Here is a 19,328-nt window from a genome sequence, read left to right on the forward strand (position 1 = left end):
AAGTGGTTAGATGCGGGAATCACCTTCCCCATCTCTAATAGTAACTGGGTCAGCCCAGTTCAGTGTATACCAAAGAAGGGTGGAATGACTGTAGTGCAAAACGAGAACAATGAGTTGATCTCAACAAGAACAGTCACGGGATGGTGAATCTATTTGGATTACAGAAGGTTGAACAACGCCACCCGAAAAGACCATTTCCCATTGCCACTCATTGATTAGATGTTAGATAGATTGGCGGGGATGTCCTACTTTGCTTCCTGGATGGATACTTGAGGTATAAACAGATCTCTATTGCCCCTAAGGATAGAAAGAAAATGTCTGTTACCTGTCCGTATGGCATCTATGCCTTTCGGAGAATGCGATTTGGCCTATGCAATAGACCCGCCACATTCCAAAGGTGAATGATTTCCATCTTCACAGATATGATAGAGGACATAATGGAGGTTTTCATGGATGACTTCTCAGTGGTGGGGAACTCATTCAATGACTGCCTTATGAATTTGAAAAGAGTATTGAAGAGGTGTATGGAGACCAATCTAGTACCGAACTTGGAAAAGTATGATTTCATGGTACATGAAGGTATAGCCTTGGGACACCTAGTGTAAATAAAGGGCATTGAGGTGGACCGTGCGAAGGTTGATGTAACAGAAAAGTTTCCACCACCCACTTTCATCAAGGCAATAAAAGTTTCCTTGGTCACGCCGGTTCTACAGGCGGTTTATAAAAGATTTTTCCAAGATTTCTAACCATTTGTGTAAATTGCTTGAAAACGATCACCCCTTTGTGTTTTCTGATGACTGTAGGGTAGCTTTTGAGGAATTAAAGAAGAGGATGATGTTTGCACCTATCATAGTTGCACCCGACTGGAGCAACCATTTGAGCTGATGTGCGATGCAAGCGATTATGCTATGGGAGCAGTGCTAGGGAAGCGAAAGGAGAAGGTCATGCACCCAATCTACTATGCAAGTAGAACCCTGAGTGGTGTCCAACTAAACTACATGATGATCGAGAAGGAGATGCTAGTAATGGTGTTCACATTTGACAAATTCAGGCCATACCTGATAGGCTTGAAAGTAATTATTTATATTGACCATGTTTCTCTCAAGTACCTAATTGAGAAGATGGAGTCAAATTCACGCCTGATTCGATGGGCACTGCTACCACAAGAATTCGACTTGGACATCTGTGACCGGAAGGGAACGGAGAACCAAGTGGCTGATCACTTGCCCAGGCTAGAAGGAGTAGAGAAGAAGGTTGAGGTTAAAGATATCGTAGAGACTTGACCGGATGAACAACTATTGGCCACAAACCTTGAGGTAGCGCCATGGTATGCATACATTGAAAACTACTTGGCGAGTAGTATTGTCCCCTATGACCTTTCCTTTCTACAAAAGAAAAAGTTCTTCCTTGATTGTTGTATGTACTTTTGGGATGAGCCTTATCTGTTCAGGATTTGTGTTGATAACATAATCCAGAGATGTATCCCCTAGATAGACCAATTTTCTATTTTGCAGGTTTGTCACACATCCCCATATGGTGGCTATTTTGGGGGAGTAAGGATAGCTGCGAAAGTGTTGGAGTCGGGTTTCTACTGGCCGACATTGTTAAAAGATGCACATCTCCAGGTGAAGGGTTGTGATGAATGCCAATGGATAAGAATATTTCTCGCCGGCATGAGATGCCCATGAGCCCAATTCAGGAGGTAGAAGTGTTTGATGTATGTGGAATCAATTTCATGGGGCCTTTTGTCAGCTCATATAGAAATAAGTGCATACTTGTAGTTGTGGACTATGTGTCAAAATGGGTGAAAGTTGTGGCACTCCCTACAAATGATGCAAAGGGAGTCATTGGTTTTTTGAGAAATAATATATTCACCAGGTTTGCCGCCCATATCATCCACAAACAACCGAGCAAGTGGAGTTGTCGAACAGAGAAATAAAGAGTGTGTTGAAACAAAGACTGTGAATGCTACAAGAATGGATTGGGAGAAGAATTTAGATGATGCACTCTGGGCCTATCATACTACTTTTAAAACTCCAATTGGCATGTATTCATATAAATTGGTGTTTGGGAAAGCATGTCACTTACCCGTGGAGTTGGAGCATAGATCTTTGTGGGCATTGAGGTAGCTGAATCTCGATATGGAAATAACGGGTACAAGTGGAGTCATAGAGTTGCACAAGCTTGATGAGTTTCGTTACCATGTTTTGAGAGCATAAGGCTATATAAGGAGAGAATGAAGATGATGCATGACAAAAATATTCTAGAGAGAAATTATAAACCTGGAGATGTAGTATATCTATATAACTCAAGATTGAAATTATTTCCAGGTTAGCTAAAATATAGATGGTCGGGACCATTCAGAGTAGTGCAGGCGCTCTCAAATAAAATTACAAAAATTGAGTTAGATGATGGTACGAATAGGTTTAGAGTGAATGGTCAAAGGTTGAAACACTACCTTGGAACTAGTGACAAAAAAGGAGAAAAATAAGTGATACAATTGAACGAACCTCAATATGTGAGCAAAGTATAATCTGGAAAGCCTATGTTATGCCGCGATGTTAAACCAGACACTTCGTGGGAGGAAACCTATTGTAATGTTGTAATTCGTCATGCTATGACGTTAAATCAAGTGCTTGTTGGGAGACAACCCAATTTTCTTATTTTCGTCTAGTTGTCATTTAGTAAAAAAAAAGTGGGGAGGTAGTAGCAAAGTGAAGCTCGCTTCGCGAGACTGAGACCAAGAATATTGAGGAGAAAACTATTCGGGGCATCAAAGTGTGTCTCGCTTTGCGATACTGAGACCAAAAGATTGAAAATAATTATAGAGTGGATAGCGAAGTGCCCATGGCTTCGCGAGAATGAGACTACCCTGTAATGACCCGACTGGTTGTTTTGATCTTTAAGGTTTCATTTAATGGTTCGACGTCTTGAGAGTCTTCCTATTGTGTATTATGACTTGCATGCGCGGTCGAATTTGATTTTCGGATGATTCAGAATGAATTTGAATGAGTGATTCTCACTTTAGAAGCTTAAGTTGAAAATATTGACCGAGGTTTGACTTTTGTGAAAACAACCCCATAGGGATATTCTGATGGCTCTGATAGGTTTGTATCTTGATTTTGGACTTGGGTATATGTCTGGAATCGAATTTGGGGGTCCGTAGGTTGATCTGTGTTATTTTGCCGAAAGTTGGCAATTTAAAGACTTAGAACTTTTATAAGTTTGACTGTAGGTTGACTTCATAGCTATTGTGTTTTGATTTCTATTTTTGGACTTGGAATAAGTTTGTTTTGTCATTTGAAACTTGTCCGCAAAATTTAGCGTCATTCCAAGTTGATTTAATAGAAATCGAACGCGTGGTTGTGTTTTTAGAAGTTCTTGAGTTTCATGTTGAATTCATGTATTTTGGAGTCCGATTCGTGATTCTGAATGTTATTTTGATGATTTGATCATGCAAGCGAGTTAGTGTTATATTTTAGACTTGTATTGATTCTTGATTTGGAGACTCGAGGGCTCGGGTGAGTTTAGGATGCCTGGCGGATTGTTTGATAGAGTTTAAGTATGCTGGTTTTTGCACAGATGCCTCACATCTCCCATTTGCGAGTTTTGGATCATATTTACAATAATAGGATGAAGTATTCCAGGTTCGCATTTGCGAACCCAGTGTCACATTTGCGTTGGAGGGAGCCTGATTGAGCTGTTCGCATTTGAGGTCCTAATGGTCACATTTGCGAGGTGTCCAAAGTTCGCATTTGCAAACAAATCATCGCATTTGCGATGAAAACAGAGGTGTGAGGTTTTACACTTTTGCGATTGATTTCTCGCATTTGTCGGGTTCCCATTTGCGAACCCCAGTTCGCAATTGTGACACCTGCGACTGGACAAAAAACTGAGGGGCGAGATTTTTAGCCTCATTTTCATATTTTGGAACCCTACACTTGGTAGGAGGCAATTTTGAAGAGGGATTTTCATCTGCAAACTTTGAGTAAGTGATTCTAATCTATTTCGAATCATATTCCATCAATATATCTTATATTTTAACATCAAAATCATTTGAATCAAAGTGAAAATTTGTGAAACTTTGCCAAGTTATTGAAAAATAAGAATTTGAGTGTTGAGAGTCGATTTGGACTCGAATTTTGAAACTAATCACATATATGAACTCGTGGGGTCATGGGTAGTCAAAATCTACCATTGGACCCGAATTTTGATCGGGCGCGCCCAGGGTTAACTATTGTTGACTTTTGAGCAATTGTGTACAAATCATAATAATAACAACAACACACCCAGTATTATCCCACACCGTGGGGTCGGGGTAGGGTAGGTGTACGTAGACCTTACCCCTACCTTGTGAGGATAGAAAGACTATTTTCAATTGTGTAAAGATCATAGCTTTAATTATTGGAATTGATTTTTCTTGCATTATTTGATGTTATTGAGTCGGTTTTGGTTAGATTTGAGCAGAGCAAAGATGAATTGCAAAGAAAAAACTATTTTAGAGTATTGATTGAGCGCTTTTGAGATAAGTATATTGCCTAAGTTGTGAGGTGGAGCTACCCCATAGGAATTGATTTTTGTACTATTTGAACTACGTGAAAAACGTGTACACAAGGTGACGAGTCTGTGCACGACTTATATGTGGAAATTTGATCGGCTTAGACTCTTAGGTTCTTATGTATATTAAGATGAAGTTGTCTTATCATGTTAAATACTCCGTTGCTAAATTTACCCTTACGTGTCTTATTTGAAGTTGATTGGTTCATCTTCTACTCTTTATTGCCAAATATACTTTCATATGGCTAAATTGAAGTTATTGCCTCTCTTAATATTGCCATGTTATCTCTTCGTAGTTGATTATCCTTTATTGAAGTTATTTTTATCTTCCCCATTGTTAAATTACCCTTATTTGAAGTCATTATTACATGTATCTCTTTTATCGTTGAGTTGTATTTATTTGGAATCATTGTTACATGTTATCTCCCCTATTGTTGAGTTACTCCTGGTTGATATCGTTGTTACACACTATCTCCCTCATTGTTAAGTTATTCTTGTTGAAACCATTATTACTTGTTATGTCTTTCCTTGTGAACTCGTTCTTCCGTCTCTTTGTATTTTGAAATTTTTGTGTTGATTTACTTGTCGTATTATCGTGTTATTGTTGTTGTAATCAGTATTGTTGAGCTGAAGGCTTTGTGTGATTGTGGCATTGAAATTGTTTGAGGAAATGTTGTCGCATACGGGCACATGTGGTGAGAGTAGTTATATTGTGTTGTTATATTATGGCACACGTAATATTATTGAGAGGATTGTCGGGGTGTTCGTACTTGAGTCTTCCATGCTATTATTATTTTGAAAATTGCACATATGGTGCGACAAGTAGGGTTATATTTTTATATGTGAGTTTGCAAATATGGCGAGATAAGGCGGGAATATTATTATGTGCGTGCAGCGAGACAAGGCACACATTTACTTTATTATTGCGCACGTGGCTAGATAAGGTGGGCTATGTTGGGGATGATTTGTGATGATTTGTGATGGCCTGAGGGCATTTTTATAGATGCTATTTGTGTGGTGGTGTGCCTACCTTGTGTGAGTTATGCATTTTACGTTTTGTTGTGTTGATTCCTATGTGCCATTCGTTGTCTATGCTCTTACTTGTTGACTCGAGTTGTGATAGAACACTTGTACAAGTATACACGTAATTAATCACTCATATCAGTTTAAGAAGATGAATCCTGATATTTATTGATCATTTACATGTATTCTCGCATACTTGCCTTCTTGTGATAGTTGTACTATTGGCATGTGAGTTATCTGTGCAGTTATGAGTTATTGTTATTGCTGGCACGTGAGTTGTCCGTGCAGTTATGAGTTATTGTTATTGCTGGCACGTGAATTGTCCGTGCGGATATGAAATATTGTCACTCCCTTAGCACGTGAGTTGTCCATGCAGATATGAAGTATTAATGGTATTGGCACGTGAGTTGTCCGTGCGGTTGTGATTTGTAATGTGGGCACAAGATGCCAAGTGATTAGGGTTTATGAATTAGGACCCGCAAATTGTGGTTATGAGGTGTAGCACTTCAGAAAAATTCTTGTATAAATCTTGTGTGAAAGCGGTTGTTGTCACTGAAACAAAGTGATTCCGTTCTTTCTCTATTTTCTTTCGGATTCCAAGGATGAGCCGGCCGATCCTAACATCATTTTTGAGGAACCGGACGACGAAGCCTCCACCTCAGATAAAGATGTCTCCGACACTACTCTTCCGGCAAGAACAACTTTTTCTATTGTGATTTTTTTGGCGAGTTCGGTCAGGAGGGACAAAAGTTATTGGGTTGTTACCTGTTCTTCCTTACTTTTTTTCACTGGACTTAATCTGTGTTCAGCTTACTCTATGGTGTTATTACCAGTTTGTTCCCTGTTGCTTATTGTTGTTTTTAGTTTTCTATTGCGAGTATTGTTTTGTTATTTTTTTTTACCATGCTTAGCTTTATATTGATATTGTTCTCTGTTAGTTTCACATTCATGGTTGTACAGGTTATTAAGACTAGTAGGTGTCTTGTCTGTCCCTCGTCACTATTCCACCGAGGTTAGTCTTGATACTTACTGAGTACCGCCGTGGTGTACTCACGCTACGCTTTCTGCACACTTTTATGCAGATTCAGGTACTTTGTAGTTTATTGATCATTAGCTAGATGATAGAGCATTGTTGTGGAGACTCAAGGTATACTTGCCATCACGTTCGCAGACCTCGGAGTCACCTTCTGAAGTTATTTTTTACAGTTTATTTCTATTCTGGAATAGTTGTACTTAGAAATTTCCTAGTAAACTCAGTAGAGCTTATGACTTGTACTACCGGCTTTGGGATGTTATGTATCTCCCTTGGATTTTTGAATTATTATAGAAATTTCTATTTCATGCTTAATAGTCGATTGATTAAAATGTGTTATAAATTCAGTAAGTGTTAGGCTTACCTAGTCTTAGAGACTAGGTGCTATCACGACATCCTAAGGAGGAAAATTGGGGTCGTGACAAGTTGGTATCAGAGCTCTAGGTTCATAGGTGCTACGAGTCATAAGCGAGTTCAGTAGAGTCTTGCGTATCGGTACAGAGATGTTTGTACTTATCTTTGAGAGGCTATAGAACTATTAGGAAACTTCAGCTCTTTTATTCCTATCTTGCGAGTTTATTAATTTCGGAGTTTGAACCTTTGTTATTCTATTCTCTCACAGATGGTGAGAATACGAACTGTAGTTACAGATAATGCTACCCAAGAGCCGGTGTTGATAGGGGCCGTGAAACATTTTAGTTTTGACATACACTGCCCTATCTTCGTCTGGTTCAAACTTTTTAGTTTTGACTGGATTTAGTATGTCTTGAAGATGTCTTGAACAGAGCATCCATTTGTGTGATTAGATCGTTTAATAACAGTTTTTAAAGTAAAATTGTTACCTAGATGGTTTAGAAACTTTAGCCTGACCTGATCTTTAGCACGTACAGGGGCTTTTAGAAACTTTGAACAGTTTCTATGGAGATAGGTCTATAGCGTGTAAGAGTGCTTATATAAAAGCCAGCTTGAGGCACGCTTGACTATCTGTGTACGGGTAAAATCGAGGTAATGTCTATCCTGATTTTTCGGTGAGAAAATGGAAGAAGAGTACGAATGCACGATATTATAATCAAGGTTAGAGATCCTTCGTATCGAGATCCCGGAAGTGTGAACGATGTGCTCGTCATGGGGTATGGTAAAGCGACGCGTCTCGGGCCAAAAATGAATTTTAAGACCTCGGGAAACACGGTGAACGGTTACCCGCGACGGATAAAGGGTCGTGATATTCGCACCCGATCATATATCACGGCGCGAATCTCGCACGATGTCGGAGGATCAGTAATTAACGAGAAAGAAAGATTTTTACCTTTTTTAGACTTATACTAGGGGTAAAACTCTCCTACTATATAAAAGGAAAGTTTTTCTTTTGTAACACACATTGTAACACATTAATAAAAGCAACAAAAGTTTATTTTATGCCTTTTAGCTACTGATAAAGTTCTTGTTCCCTTATCATGTTCTTCATTCACAACCGGGCTCGAACCGGGGGTCCAAATGAAGACGAGGTCGTTGTTCAACCCAAATTCAGGCTTGGCCATAACATCACTTTTAATCCGCAATCGAAATTATTTATATTCAATAACCAGAAAAGTGTATAATATTTGTTGTGTGTATATATATATAACAGTGATAAAAAAGGAAAAAAGAGAAAGTGTTTGAAGAAACAGAAATATATAACGAGGAAATTAAAGAAGTAGGGTTACCGTGACTTTCTTTTGTTTAGAAAAAACCTTTACTTGCCTAGACTTGGTAAAAGAAGGATGTCTTTCAAAAATTTTGTCCTCTGTTTCATCATAATTGCAATTTCTTGAAGAGTTGTCATATTAACTTTGCTTTATGAAAATTTACAGCTCTTGTTTTTATTAGTTTAATTTGTCTTACTCTTTGTTTAGAAGATATGTATGAATATAGAGCTATAATTAGAAGGCATTCAGCTGTAACACGTAGATCGCAAGTGTCTTTAATTTGACTCTTGCTACGTGTTCTCTGGGTTGCATCCTCACTTTATTAGTAAATCTTTATGCAATTTCTTGTTTGTTTGTTTGTCCCTTTTTTTCCATTGTCGCTCGTAATTTTGTGTTTTAGGAATATTAGTTTATACTCCCTCGGTCCATAATAAGTAATTTTTTTTTATCTAGACATACCCCTTAAGAAAATACTAATTCCAAGAGAAAAAAAATATGTACTAAATTATTCTTAATTAAAATTTATATATTATTTGACACATTAAAATTTGTAAATAAGGACAAATTTTAAAAAAAGTTAATTTCTTCTTGATTATGTAAAATGACACTTATTTTAGACCAAAATAAAAATGTTAAAAGGTCAACTATGGATCTAAGAAAGTATTATCTTGCAATTCAATTAGTAGGTAAAACAAAGCTCTTTGTAGAGACTATTTCAAGATATATATATATAAAGAGAGGTTGTTTGGCACGACATATAAGAATAATATTGAATAGACTGTATTAGTAATGGTGGGACTAATAATGATGAGATTAGTTATGTTGGAATTAATAATGTTGTTGGTTATCTTAAGATTAGTTATGCTATGATTATTTCTTATCGACTGTTTGTTTTGGTATACTAAAAATAACATGTGAAAAAATTATTTGTTTAAAAGAATACCCTCCAAAAGCGTTAGGAAAGGATTTGGAAAAGGTTTTTAAAGGGCAATTATGTCTTATTGTGATGACCCAAAATGTCATCTTTAAATTAAATAATCATCTAGGTGTTTTAAGACCTTAAAAGCGCTATCAATAATTCCTCGACTTGCGTGCGCAGTCCGTATAATTTTTCGGAAGGTTTTTGTATGAAAAATGGATTAAATTATGAATTAGAGCTTTAAAACTCAACTGAGTTGACTTCGGTCAACATTTTGAGCAAACAAACCCAGATCCAAGTTTGACCATTTCGGTAGTTTCGTATCGTGATTTGGGACTTGATCATATGCCCGAAATCGAATTCGGAGGTCCCTAGATCAAATTATCGCCATTTGACTGAATCTAGAAATCTAAGGCTAAAGATTTCTTAAGTTTGACCGGAGATTTGACTTTTGAGCAAAAGACCCCAGAATGGAATTTTGATGATTCCAATAGTTTCGTATGGTGATTTTGGACTTAGGAGCATGTTCGGATTTGGATTTGAAAGTCCGTAGGACAATTCAGCGCATTTTGGCGAAAGTTGAAAAATAGAAGATTTTTGAAAAAGTTTGACCGAGAGTTGACTTTTTGATATCGGGGTCGGAATCTAGTTCTGAAAATTTTCATAGCTTCGTTATGTCATTTATGACTTGTGTGCTAAATTTAAAGTCAATCGGACTTGATTTGATAGTTTTTTTATCGAACATAGAAGTTGGACGTTCTTAGTTTCATTAGGCTTGAATTGGGGTGTGATTCACGGTTTTAGCATTTTGTGATGGGATTTGAAGTTTCGACCAAGTCCGTATCATGTTTTAGGACTTGTTGGTGTATTTTGTTGAAGTCCCGAGGGCCTCGGGTGGATTTCGAAAGGTTAACAGATATGAAAAGGCTGCTGAATTTTCTCTTTGGACAACTGTTGTTTTTTACAGTACCGTGAACAGTACCCAAAATTTTCTGGACAGAATGTTAAGTTCTGAAAATGAGACTTCATCCCATTTTCCATTTTTACCAAATTGGAGCTCGGGGAGAGGCGATTTTCAGGAGATATTTAGAGAAAACAACGGGGTAAATGTTCTTAACTTAATTTTGGTTAGATTACCCGAATCTATTACTAGTTTTGGCATTAAATCTGTGAATTTAGTTGGAAGAGTTTGAAAACCCTCTCAGATAGATTTGAGGATTTGAGTGTCGAAATATTATCGAAATTTAGTAATTTTGGTATGGTTAGACTCGGGGTTCGATGAGGTTTCATATTTCGCAACTTTCGTCGAATTCCGAGACGTGGGCCCCACAGGCAAATTTTTAGTGCAATTTCGGATTTTTAATGGAAAATGTAGAATTTCATATGGAATTAATTCCTATAATTTTTATTGACTGAATCGAATTGTTTATGACTAGATTTGAGAATTACGGGAACGAATTTGCGAGGCAAAGGCTTGTTGGAATTTTGAATTGGTTGCAAAGTGATGTAAGTGTTTGGTCTAACCTTGGCTTGAGGGATTAGGAGTTGTGTCCTATTTGTTATGTGTTATTTGTTGAGTACGACGTATAGGCATGGTGACAAGTATCTATACGTTGGTGTCAATCATGCCCGTGAGTCTTGTGTTATAAATTGTTATGACTCTGTTGTGGTTTATTGTACCTCACATGTTATTATCATCATTGTTCCCTTGCCGGGATGTTTGTTTGATATTATTGTTCCCTTGCCGGGATGTTTGTTTTAATATTAATGTTCCCTTGCCGGGATGTTTATTTATTTTTCTTGTTCCCTTACCGGGATTCTTTGTGATTATTATTGGCTTGTAAATGGGAGCGGGTGGTACGCATACCACAAGATAGATGAAATGGGAGCGGCCTACCACAAAATATAATGAAATGGTAGCGGGTGGCACTGTCACGACCCGAATTTCCCACCCCCGGGAGTCGTAATGGCACCTACTAATGAGAGTTATGCTAGCCAAACCTTAACCATCTACTTCATTAACAAATTACTTCTCTTTTTTAACCAAAATAAGTGATAACATGAAAATAGCGGAACTTTAAATGATTTAAGCGGAAGACAACAATGAAATACCTGAAACTAACGTCTATTACAACCTTTAAAATCCCAAATACCCAAAATCTGGTGTCACAGTATCACAAACTATCTAAGATTACTACATATAAGGTCTGAAGAAATAACAGTACATTGTTTCTGAATAAAGAGAAGGAAACAGGAAATAGAGATAGAGGGAGATGTCAGGGCCTGCGGACTCCTGCAGGTCTACCTTGGGTCTCCGGGTGAACTGAAAGAAGCCCTCCAACTACTGTCCGAAAGCTGTTCCTGGATCTGCACATAGTGCAGAGTGTAGTATCAGCACAACCGACCCCATGTGCTGGTAAGTGTCTAGCCTAACCTCGGCGAAGTAGTGACGAGGCTAGGACTAGACTACCAAATAAACCTGTGCAGTCAAATAAACATGTGTAGTTCAAATATATACAGCGGAAAAGAAATACAGAAATAATCAGTCAATATGGGAGGGGAGCATGCTGTGGGGGAGATAACAATTCCGAATAGAAAGACATCAAGTAATGAAAGATCATCATAACTCGAAAATAAAAAAATGAATCAGAAATCCAAAAATACACGGCATCACCCTTCGTGCTTTTATTCTCGTCCTCACCAAAGCAATTATATAATAAAAGTGTGTGCGGCATCATATCCTTCATGCTTTTACTCTCTTTCATCACCATATAATCAATAGAATCGTCATGGAACAGTACATCGTGCGGCACGACATCACACTTCGTGCTTTACACTCTTTCCTCACAATCATACACGACATCACCCTTCGTGATTTACACTCTTTCCTCACAAAACAATAATGCACGACATCACCTTTCGTGCTTTAACACTCTTCCTCACCCAAACAACAATCACAAACAAGGCGGCAAGAAAATAAACAAATAATAATAGAAATCCCGGCAAGGGAACAACAATTAAGCAATTAAATCCCGGCAAGGGAACAACATCAATAATCTCAATATCCCGGCAAGGGAGATAATCAACAGAGCAACAATAACCCGGCAAGGGAACAATTTAATAACTCTTTCTCTTTCTTTCACTTTTATTTCATATCTTACTTTACCACTTGGGCCAATGCTCCAAAGGATTAAATCATCTCATATACTTTCACAATTTGTAATATAACTTGAGCCAATGCTCCTCGTTGTTCAAGGTCACAATTCTTTCCACAAGCTTTTCACAACAAAAGAAATCATCACCAAGGCATGAAAAGTATAACGAAATCATGATATTCACAATATAACGACTCACGGTCATGCTAGATCAATGTATAGATACTCGTCACTATGCCTATACGTCGTACTCAACAATTATCACATAGCAAATAGGACTCAACATCTAATCCCTCAAGGTTAGACCAAACACTTACCTCGAACTTCCACGGCCAACTCAATACTCAAGCACCGCTTTTCCTTTCAAATTTGGCTCCAAATCAATCGTATCTATACACAATCGACTTAATAACAACAATAAATTCTAAACAATCTAATTCCAATGCTTAATTATAGATTTCTAATCATTCTTTCCAAAAATCCAAAAATTGACACCGGGCCCGCTTGGTCAAAACACGAGGTTCGGACCAAAAGCAAATCACCCATTCACCCACGAGCCCGACTATAATTAGTTCTCAAATTCGACCTCAAAAAGAGATCTAAATCCCGATTAAGCAAAAAGCCCTAGCTCTACCCAAATTCCTAATTTTTCTACCCTTAATCACATGTTTTAGGCCTAGAAATCTAGTGGGTGTTGATGAAAATGGAAGAAAACAAGTTAAAGATTACTTACCCAGGAGTTTTTGGTGAAGAAATGCTCCAAGAATCGTCCAAGAGCTTTTGAAGAAGAGGGGGTTTGAGAAATGTTGGAAAAATCCCGAAATGGGTTCTGTTTTTTGTCTTTAAATCGCTGGGCAAAAATGTTCATCGCGTTCGCGACATGCCCTTTGCGTTCGCGATGGGTTAGGCCTGCTAGGCCGTCGCGTTCGCGGGATGTGGCTTGCGTTCGCAGAGCTTTGATCCTCAAGCCTTCGCATTCGCGGACCGTTGGTCGCATTCGCGATGCACAAGTGGTGACCCCTCCCCTAGAACCCTACACGTTCGCGAGTGGAAGGTCGCGTTCGCAAAGGGTCTCCCCCCTCATCTTCGCGTTCGCGTCTCAACCTTCGCGAAGAAGAAATTGGGCACCTGGAAATTTTTCCTTACGCATTGGCGAGTGGGTCCACACGAACGCGAAGGGTAAAATCCCTGGGCACTGACATCAGAAATTTGCAACATTTTTCTAAGTCCGAAACCTTCCGAAACACATCTGATTCACACCCGACCACTCGGGGCTCCTAACCAAACACATGTACTAACTCAACAACATCATACAAACTTATCAGTGCGATCAAATCGCCAAAATAACCTCAATAACAACGAATTAAACCTTAAATCATATATAAGACCTGTATCGGGCGCTGGAACCAAATTACGGGCCCGATACCATCATGTTCTAATCAGATTTCATTTCAAATTCCTTAAAAAATTTCAGAAAATTATTTTCTTTAAAAATTCATTTCTCGGGCTTGGGACCTAGGAATCTAATTCTGGGCATACGCCCAAGTCCCATATTTTCCTACGGACCTTTCGGGACCGTTTACCCAAAACATTGACCGAAGTCAAATTTGGTCATTTTATAACCAAATTTTATCATTTTTCACAGATTTTCATATTTAAGCTTTCTGTCTACGTATATGGACTGTGCACGCAAATCGAGGTGACTTTAAATGAGGTTTTCAAGGCCTCGAAAACATAGAATTTAATTTAAAACAAGTGATGACCCAAGGGGTCATCTCATTCTCCACCTCTAAAACAATCGTTCGTCCTCGAACGGACAGAAGAAGGAAGTACGTGAGTCGGGGAAAAGATAAGGATAACGTCTCCGCATATCAGACTCAGACTCCCAGGTCGATGCCTCAGGAGGCTGACCTTTCCACTGAACATGAACCGAAGGAAAACTCTTCGACCTCAATTGACAAACCTGCCGGTCTAATATGGCTACCGGCTCCTCCTCATACGATAAATCCTTGTCTAACTGGATAGTGCTGAAATCTAACACGTGGGATGGATCGCCATGATACTTTCGAAGCATGGACACATGAAGCACTGGATGCACGGCTGATAAGCTCGGCGACAATGCAAGTCTATAAGCCACCTATTCCACTCGATCAAGAATCTCAAATGGACCAATGAACCTAGGGCTAAGCTTGCCCTTCTTCCCAAATCTCATCACGTCCTTCATAGGCGACACTCAGAGCAATACCCGCTCACCGACCATAAAAGCAATATCTCGAACCTTGCGGTCTGCATAACTTTTTTGCCTGGACTGAGTTGTACGAAGCCTATCCTGAATAATCTTGACCTTATCCTAGGCCTCCTGAACCAGATCCATACCCAACAACCGAGCATCTCCCGGCTCAAACCATCCAACCGGAGATTGACACTGCCTACCATATAAAGCCTCATAAGGAGCCATCTGGTTACTCGACTGGTAGCTGTTGTTGTAGGAAAACTCTGCTAAAGGCAAAAACTAATCCCATGAACCTCCAAAGTCAATGACACAAGCTCGGAGCATATCCTCCAAAATCTGAATAGTCCGCTCGGATTGCCCGTCCGTCTGAGGGTGAAATGTTGTACTCAACTCAACCTGGGTGCCCAAATCTCACTGAACTGCTCTCCAGAAACACGAGGTAATTGCGTACCTCGGTCCGAAATGATAGATACAGGCACACCATGAAGATGAACAATCTCCCGGATATAGATCTCAGGTAACCTCTCGAATAAATAGGAGACTACCACCCGAATGAAATGCACTGACTTGGTCAGCCTATCAACAATGACCCATATTGCGTCGAATTTCCTCTGAGTCTGCAGGAGTCCAACAACGAAATCCATAGTGATCCGCTCCCACTTCTACTCGGGAAGCTCAATCCTCTGAAACAATCCACCAGGCCTCTGATGCTCATACTTAACCTGCTGACAATTCAAACACCGGGCCACATATGCAACGATATCCTTCTTTATTCTACGCCACCAATAATTCTGCCGCAAATCTTGGTACATCTTCGCGACGCCCGGATGAATAGAGTACCGGGAACTATGGGCCTTCTCTAAGATCAACTCTTGAAGCCCATCCACATTAGGCATACAAACTCGACCCTGCAATCTCAAAACTCCATCATCATCTAAGGTAACCTGTTTGGCACCTCCGTGCTGCACCATGTCTCTAAGGATGCACAAATAGGGATCATCATATTGTCGATCACGGACACGCTCCAATAAAGAAGAACGAGCGACCGTGCAAGCTAATACACGACTAGGCTCAGAAATATCCAACCTCACAAACCGATTGGTCAAAGCCTGAACATCTAAAGCAAGCGGTCTCTCACTGACCAGAATATAAGCAAGACTGCCCATACTAGCTGACTTTCTACTCAAAGCATCGGCCAACCACATTGGCCTTCCCCGGATGATACAAGATAATGATATCATAACCCTTCAACAACTCCAACCATCTCCTCTGCCTCAAGTTCAACTCCTTTTGCTTGAACAAATACTAAAGACTCTTGTGATTTGTGAACACCTCACATGCCACGCCATACAAGTAATGCCTCCAAATCTTTAATGAGTGAACAATGGCTACCAACTCTAAATCATGAACCGGATAGTTCTTCTCGTGAATCTTCAACTGCCTCGTAGCATAGGCTACGACCTTGCCATCCTGCATCAACACTGCACCAAGCCCAATACGAGATGCATCACAATAGACTGTATAAGGTCCTGAACCTGTGGACAAAACCAACATTGGTGTCGTAGTCAGAGCTGTCTTGAGCTTCTGAAAGCTCGTCTCACACTCATCTGACCATTTGAACTGGGCACCCTTCTGAGTTAACCTGGTCATCGAGGCTCCAATAAATGAAAATCCCTTTACGAACCGACGATAATAGCCTGCCAATCCCAAGAAACTCCGAATCTCTATAGTTGATGCTGGTCTAGGCCAGCTCTTGACTGCCTCAATCTTCTTTGGATCAACCTGAATACCCTCTGCCGTTACAACATTACCTAGAAATGCAACTGAACTCAACCAGAACTCGCACTTCGAGAACTTAGCATATAACTGACTATCCTTTAGAGTCTGAAGAACCACTCTGAGATGTTGCTCGTGCTCCTCCTGGCTGCGGAAATATATCAAAATATCATCAATGAAGACTATCACGAACGAGTCCAAATAAGGCCTGAACACTTGGTTCATCAAATCCATAAAAGTTGTCGGGGCATTTGTCAACCTGAATGACATAACCAAGAATTTATAATGCCCGTACCGAGTGCAGAAAGCTGTTTTAGGGACATTGGATGCCCTAACTCTCAACTGATGGTAGCCAAATCTCAAGTAAACCTTTGAAAATACCTTGGCACCTTGAAGCTAATCAAACAAATCATCAATCCATGACAATGGATACTTATTCTTGATTGTGACCTTGTTCAACTGTCGGTAATCAATACACATTCTCATCGACCCATCCTTCTTCTTAACAAACAACACTGGCGCGCCCCAAGGCAAAACACTGGGTCTAATGAAACCCTTCTCAAGCAAGTCTTGCAACTGCTCCTTCAACTCTTTCAACTCAGGCGGGGCCATACGGTACATCGGGATAGAAATAGGATGAGTGCCCGGAGTCAAATCAATACAAAAGTCAATATCCCTGTTGGGCGGCATACCCGACAGGTTTGAAGGGAAAACCTCAAGAAACTCATGAACAACGAGCATAGAATCAATAGAAGGGACATCAGTACTAGAATCACGGACATACGCCAAATAGGCCAAACACCCCTTCCCGACCATACACCGAGCCTTCACATACAAGATAACACTTCGGGTAGAATAACTAGGAGTCTCTCTCCACTCTAAATGAGGCAAACCCGGTAAGGCTACGATCACAGTCTTGGCATGATAATCCAAGATAGCGTGGTAAGGTGATAACCAGTCCATCCCCAATATAACATCGAAATCAACCATGTCCAGAAACAACAAATCTACTCGAGTCTCAAGACCCCCAATCACAACTACATAAGAGTGATGAACTCGATCTACCACAATATAATCACCTACCGGGGTAGACACATAAACAAGAACACTCAATGAATCACTAGGCATGACCAGATATGGTGCAAAATAAGATGACACATACGAGTAGGTAGACCCTGGATCAAATAACACTGAAGCATCTCTATCACAAACCAGAATAGTACATATAATGACTGTATCTGAAGCCTCAACCTCGGGCTTGGCTGGAAGAGCATAACATCGGGGCTGGGCCCCACCACCCTGTACTACCTCTCTGGGATGGCCTGCTATTGGCTGGCCTCCACCTCTAGCGGCCTGAGCTCCACCTCTAGTACCTCTAACTCCACCTCTAGTACCTCTACCCCCACCTATAGCTGGCTGGGCGGGCTGTGGAACACCTGGTGCCTATACCATGGCACGAGAACCCTGATGCTGAGAGCTACTCAGTGCTAGAGGGCAAAACCTAGCAATGTGACCCACATCACCACAAGTGTAACAAGCTCTCGGTTGCTGAGACTGCTGACCATGTCGACCTGAATGACCACCCCGAAAACTCTGAAGGGGTGGTGCACTGATAGGAGCTGGTGGTGCACTATAGGACTGCTGGTCAGAGTAATGCATCTGCGAACTACGGCCACCTGAAGCACCATAAGAAACCTAAAGTGCTGACTGAAAAGGCCTAGGAGGATGGCCTCTACCATAAAAATCTCTACCTCCAAACAAAGTACCACTGAATCGGCCTGAATGACGGGGCCTCTTGTCTGACCCATGACCACCTCCCTGTGATAGAACCATCTCAACCCTCCGGGCCACATTGACCGCCTCCTAAAAAGTAATCTCACTCCCAGCCTCCCTAGCCATCTGAAGATGAATCGACTGAATAAGACCATCAATAAACCTCCTCACCCTCTCTCTCTCTCTCTCTCTCTCTCTCTCTCTGTAGGAAGTGTGACAAGGGCATGGCAAGCAAAGTCGATGAATCTGGTCTCATACTGGGTAATAGTCATGGAACCCTGCTGGAGACGCTCAAACTGCCTCCGGTAGGCCTCTCTCTGAGTAATGGGGAGAAACTTCTCCAGAAATAGCTGTGTGAACTGCTCCCAAGTCAAGGCTGGTGATCCGGCTGGTCTAGCCAAGCAATAGTCTCTCCACCAAGTCTTGGCGGATCCAGATAAGCGAAAAGTAGCAAAATCGACCCCATTGGTCTCAACAATACCCATGTTCCTGAGAACCTTATGACAGCTGTCTAGATAATCCTGGAGATCCTCAGTAGATGCACCGCTGAAAGTAGTAGTGAAGAGCTTGGTGAACCTGTCCAGCCTCTACAAAGCATCGGCAGACAGAGCTTCTCCATCACCGGTCTGAGCTACCACACCCGGCTGAACTACTCCAACTGGCTGAACCGCTGAAGTCTGAATCTGGGGAGCTACCAGCTCCAGAGTGTGAGTAGCCGGAGTCTGGGCTCCTCTTCCAGCCTGAGAGATGGCTGGTGCTATAGGAAGCAAGCCTGCCCGGGTGACACTCTCCATGAGGCCCACCAATCGGACCAGAGCATCCTGAAGAACTGGGTAGAAATAAACCCCTCTGGGACTTGAGATGGGCCTACCGGAGCTGCTGGGGCTAGAACCTCATCATCAAAATCAACTTGAGGCTCTGCCATTGGTGCTTCTGCTCGAGGCTGAGCTCTGCCCCTACTTCGGCCTTGGCCTCGCCCTCTACCCCTCGTGGGAGATGCTGCTGGGGGCTCGGGCTGCTGAGCGGTGGATAAGGAAGCACGTGTTCTCTCCATCTGCGAAAGAACATAGTAGAAATTCAATTAGCTTTGGGAAACAAAACTGCACGACAAGAAAGAGCAAATGTGAAGTTTTTCCTAACTCTGTAGCCTCTGGGGGATAAACACAAATGTCTC

Source organism: Nicotiana tabacum, chromosome 22 (assembly GCF_000715075.1).
Source record: "Nicotiana tabacum cultivar K326 chromosome 22, ASM71507v2, whole genome shotgun sequence".
Lineage (NCBI taxonomy): Eukaryota > Viridiplantae > Streptophyta > Magnoliopsida > Solanales > Solanaceae > Nicotiana > Nicotiana tabacum.